Source organism: Lampris incognitus, chromosome 16 (assembly GCF_029633865.1).
Source record: "Lampris incognitus isolate fLamInc1 chromosome 16, fLamInc1.hap2, whole genome shotgun sequence".
NCBI lineage: Eukaryota > Metazoa > Chordata > Actinopteri > Lampriformes > Lampridae > Lampris > Lampris incognitus.
Genome location: NC_079226.1, coordinates 24655250 through 24661088, shown reverse-complemented (window position 1 = coordinate 24661088; position 5839 = coordinate 24655250). Strand labels below are relative to the sequence as shown.

Sequence of the window (5839 nt, the reverse complement as noted above, 5' to 3'; positions counted from 1 at the left end):
CTTGTACACTGTCTGGGCTGCTAACATCACTGGCGAGGGGAGTTGGTATCTGTGGCTGGGTTGTACCCACCGGCTGACCATTCAGGGGCAGCGAGGTGGGAGAAGACAGACTGGCCGCACATTCCAATGCAGACTCGACCCGCAGTGCTATCTTAAGAGCCTGGGCTAGTGTCAGGTCATCATTTTCGAACAACAGTTTGTCCCTAATTCTGTCACAGTTTGTGTGTAAAATGAATTGGTCACGTACCATTTCATCTTGTAGCGCCTCAAATTTGCGTACGCTAGCTAGGCCTTGTAGATCAGCCACATACTGGGATACAGACTCACCCGCTCGTTGGTGTGGGCACCTGAATATAATGCGATGGAGAAGAGCACTATGTGGAGTGGCAAAATGCTCTTTGAGTAGATTGACATCCTCTTCATATTTGGTGGATTTTGTGAACGTTCTGAACACGCGCTGTCCCTCTGCTCCGAGACAGTGCAGCAACAGTGCACACTTTCTCCCATCTGACACGTCGTCCAAGCTGGCAGTGAGGAGATATATGTCTCAAACGAGGATATCCAGCAATTCCATGGCACGAGTGGTTCTCCAGGCAAAGACAGGAAAGGGGAGGGTGGAGGCAAAGCACAGTCAGCCATCTCTCATCACCAATGTTATGTTGTGAAGAAAACATTACAGGCGAAGCTCTAGTCGGAGCGTACTCCATTTAATCAAAAACACAACTAACAGCGTTCACTCACGTGACTTGGGTGAAAATGTTAAACAGAACCAAAACACGGTATTGTCGCAGCAATGCCAGACGTAACAGTGACATGCAGCGATCAAAGCCAAACTCCATGTAGTACCAGGCGCTATTCCTAAATTTTGCAAACCATGCTCTGTGCCTTGTGCACTTAGGGAGGCAGTAGAAGTCCAGCCAAGCAAAATGGAGGCTGATGGGATTATTACACTTGTTAATTACAGTGAATGGGCTGCACCCACTGTAAACATCCCTAACGTGGATCAGACAGTGAGGATATGTGGGGACTGTAAAGTGTCTATCAACCTTGAAGTCGATCAATACCCCATACCAACCCACGGGATCTGTTCACAAACCTATCAAGTGGGGAGAAATTCACCAAGCTTGATTTATCACAAGCCTATCAATAAGTAGAGTTAGAGAGCTCTAAACAGTACTTGACCATAAACATAAGGGGTATGCCTGATTGGCGAGGGCTTGCTGGAGCCCGTCTGTGGTGGCTGGGTTCATACTGGCCAGATCGGGGGGTGGCTGTGACACTAAAACCATATGTGAAATGAAGGTTTGAACTCACAATAGAAGATGATTATGTTCTGCGGAGTTTCAGGGTGGTCATTCCAGAAAGCTACAAAACAGATTATTGTCAGAGTTGCATGACTGCCACTGGGGTATGGTGAAAATGAAGGCTCTCTCCAGAAGCTTTTTTTTTTTTTTGGTGGCCTACACTTGATGAGAATATTGAAAGTGAGGTGAATCTGTGTGATATATGTAAGTGGCATGCCTGCCACAGCACCTGTGCATACTTGGAAATGGGCTACAGGTCCATGGGAAAGAATGCATCTTGATTTTGCAGAGGATAATAAGCAGATGTTTCTGGTTTGTTATGGATGCACATGTTCGCTGGCCTGGCGTAATTCATATGCGGACCACCACAGCCGGCAAAACTATTGAAGTTTTCAGAAACCTACTTGCATCGTACAGATTGCCTAAAGAGGTAGTGACGGACAATGGACCTCAATTTACTTCAGGTGAATTTGAGTCATTCCTTAAATGGAATGCAGTTAAACACATTAAAACACCAGTTTATCACCCAGCCTCAAATGGGTTGGCTGAAAGATGAGTTCAAAACTTTTAAAGGTCTCTAGCAAAGAATAGAGCAGTTGGTGGCATGTCATTGCAGCATTGTATTGCTAATTTCTTGCTTAGTTACCGAAACGTGCCACACACAACTACGAAGAAAACACCAGCGGAGCTTTTTTGAAAAGACAAGTCTGTACTAGAATGTCTCTAGTAAAACCCGAGGTATCTCAGTCTTGCCAAACAGGGAGTTTTCCAAACCAGTCAGAAAGGAAGAGGAAACGCAGGTCTTTCTCTGTGGGTCAGGCAGTGTTTGTAAAAAAAAAAAAAAACTACAGGGGAGGAGAGAAGCAGTTGGATGGTGTGATGACTGATGTGTTGGGTCCTGTAACATACTTAGTGAATGTGAATGGAATATGTGTAAAAAGACACGTGAATCAGATACTGGATGAGAAGAGAAAGGGTGTGGCTCCAGAACAGACCGGAACAAACACCGAAGGAGACTAGGATTACCATATTGATCCGGGAGATGATGTGAGGGACACTGTCTCTGTTGTCTGTGAGCAGACACCGGAGGACTCTCAAAGCTTAGAGGAGGCTGGCAGAGCTCTGGAAAACCCTTCAAGTTCAGGATGCACGGAGCGCCCAAGGAGAAATGTGCGCCCTCCTCAACGGTTGGACTTACTATAGTGGACTGACAGACAGAGACTATGGATCGAGGTCTCCCATTATGGACATGCAAACGCTATTTGCACACAAAGTGAAAACCTTGCGTATGTCAGAACAAATGTGCATTTGAGAAGCTTTTATAACATGAAACACAATGATAGCATTTGTTGCATAACAGTGCACAAGGTAATGTGCACAATGCTCAGCAAAATCAATTATAAACAGGAAATAAAAGGAGGAGGATCGAAAAAAATAAATGTAGAGAGAAGGAAAACATGTTTTCTACCTTTCTGAAGGCTCATCTGTGTTCTTTAAGGACTGTTTGGAAGAATCGTAGGATTTCAAATACTAAATAAAAGCTGTATCACAGTGCCTTCAAAGCTGTCGAGTGTGTGTAATTTTGAGTAATTCACTGAATACTGAATCCTGAAGAAAAACAACTGTATGATAATACATCACTCAAGGGTTTCTACACCGAATTTGATGACAAGCACGCAAAAAGCTACATGACAAAGAGACCAAAGTAACTCTAATCTACACCATTAAGCTAGGTTTTTATTACATTTTGTCAGAAAGATGGTGGAATCAGAAATGGTTTTGTACACTTGAATTCTGTCAAAAGATCTCTCTCTATCTCTCTCTGTCTGTCTGTCTCTGTCTCTGTCTCTGTCTCTCTCTGTCTGTCTGTCTGTCTGTCTCTCTCTCTCTCACACACACACAGACTTTCCATGGTCGTTTGTGGTATACATATCAATACAAACTAAATGATGTGCTTAAAGAGCTTTGCATGAGATGAGAGGCGAGAAGATCAGATCAGATCAGATCAGATGACATGACATGACAAGACATGAGAGGAGAGGAGAGGAGAGGAGAGAACAATGCCAAGTTCATCAGTGAGTAGCTGTTAATCAGGTTATTGACAAGTTATCTATCACTCTCGAAGAGATGCCATTACATTCAGTAGTCATGACAACTACACATAAAGCCTAAAGGGGAGATTGCCAGAATGTAAGTTAACTGCCAACGTTTTACCGTTGTCCAAAGTAAGATGGGAGCGACCACCGCTTTAGAAGAAAACATAAAAGAAATCCCTTTAGAGCTCCAACATTTCACACACAGCAACAAAAAAAAGAAAAGAAAAGAAAAGAAAAAAAATTCTTCTGAACATTAGATATAACGGTCAGTAGAGGTTTTTTTTTTTTTTTTGGTTTTCCCCCCCAGTTGTACTGGCCAATTACCCCACTCTTCCGAGCCGTCCCGATCCCTGCGCCAGCCCTCTGCCGATCCGGGGAGGGCTGCAGACTACCACGTCTCCTCCGATACATGTGGAGTCGCCAGACAGCGAGGAGTTTCGCCAGGGGGACGTTACGCGTGGGAGGCTCACGCAGTTGCCCCCAGTTCCCCCTCCCCCTTGAACAGGCGCCCCGACCGACCAGAGGAGGCGCTAGTTCAGCCACCAGGACACATACCCACATCCGGCTTACCAGCCGCAGACATGGCCAATTGTGTCTTTAGGGATGCCCGACCGAGCCGGAGGTAACACGGGGATTCGAACCGGCGATCCCTGTGTTGGTAGGCAACGGAATAGACCGCTTCGCTACCCGGACATCCCAGTCAGCTGAGTTTAAGTTCATTCAGTTCACAAGGTATCATGTCAATATTCTTCCGCTTGTCTATTAAGTCTAAGCATTTTGTTAAAAGTATTATTATTAAACTTTATTTAAAGGTTTGAAAACGGAGTTATTGAGACAGAGGAAAAATTTTTACTTACTGTTTCAACCAGAAGAGGGCAGCAAAGCTTAAAGGGTGACAGCTACCAGGAGCACAAGCTTTGTCTAAAGAAATTGGACAGTTTGGGGTTATTTCACTGGGAAAGAAATGGTTTCAAACTACCGGGAACAACACACACTCTCATGCCTCCTCACCAAACATGCCAACCTGACAAATGAACATTATAAACTGCTTCACAATTCTGCTCTCACAGTTGTCCACCCAAAGTGACATTTTTGCCCCAATTCACATTTTTGCAGTTGACGCTGTCACGATCCAATAGACTTTATGAAAATAATACTGTCTTTCACACACACATATATGCATGTTTACACACACACACACACACACACACACACACACACACACACACACACACACACACACACACACACACACACACACACACACACACACACACACAGAATCAGTGAGTGAATGAACCAAATTGACTTGACTCCGTCAAATCCCTATGTGCAGGCCGAACACATATAGCAGCCTATAATTTGTGTGATGGCACCGAAGGGTTGGTCCATTCATGCACATCCAGTGAGGCTGCCACTGCCGACTGAGATGACAGAGAGATTGTGTTTGACAAATCTTTGAGTCTCATAAATTGTCCTGCAAAGCACCCTGGCCTCCTGCTGCTCTTAAAAACACAGAGAAATAAATCTGTTTGCACAGTAGTCTACCATCAAACTGAGAATAAAAAAAACATGAATAATTTTTTTTTGTTTTTATTGCTCAGTTATCATATGTTGTCATATCTGTGCCTCCCACATCTAAATCCACTAGTCTATACAGCACAACTGTATCTCCATAGTGTCATACAGATCATCCACATATGAGAACAAAACTTAGCAAAGTATAGGAAACTTCTTAGCAGACTGGATCCTGCCTGTAACACAGCGTGTAAACGAAGAAGCCATGAAAGATTGATGCAAACGGGCAAACCTCAACCTCACAGTCTTGTCCTAGGCTTGCCATCATTGCAGTATAATAACAGCTGCAACAAGAAGTGTACCTGGTGAACCATTAATAATCAACAGGAAGGTGATACAGCGTCCTGATGACTCCTAGTTTGTGCTCCAGTGGATGATGAGTGTTAAATCTTAAGTACTGATCACTATGTGTTGGTTTATGGTAAACATCAACAATCAAATGTCCCCCATCACCAATTGCCATTTCACAGTCTAAGGAGGCTAACCTGTCATTTTTCACATCCTCTCTGGTGAACTTGGTGTGGTTTTCCACAGAGTTAATGTGGTCAGTGAAATGTGGTACATCCTGAGATTTAATTTTAACCCAGGTGACATCTACAAATTTGAGCCAATGGCTAGGTGGTGTCCCTGGATAGGACATCGGAGCCCTCCTTTCCACTTCCTCCATATACAAGTTGGCCACTATAGGTGAGATTGGGGAACCCATAGAAACGCCCATGCCTCTGCCTATAGTACTGCCCCCTGTATGTCAAGTACATGGACTGAAGACACAGCTTCAGGAGCAGACACACTTGGTCAGTGTTAAGGGTGGTCCTACTGTTAAGGGTGGGGTCGTTTTGTGATTTCATATGGACTACCTCC

General features: G+C 44.2%; 1 long non-coding RNA gene across 1 annotated transcript in view; it reads right to left on the bottom strand.

The window, feature by feature from the left end:
- Positions 1-4219: 4219 nt before the first annotated feature.
- LOC130126813 (uncharacterized) overlaps positions 4220-5839 on the bottom strand; it is a 5786-nt gene continuing 4166 nt past the window's right edge. Inside the window, exon 3 of the long non-coding RNA XR_008811736.1 lies at positions 4220-4321. This is a non-coding gene — a long non-coding RNA (uncharacterized LOC130126813). The remainder of the gene's footprint in view (positions 4322-5839) is intronic.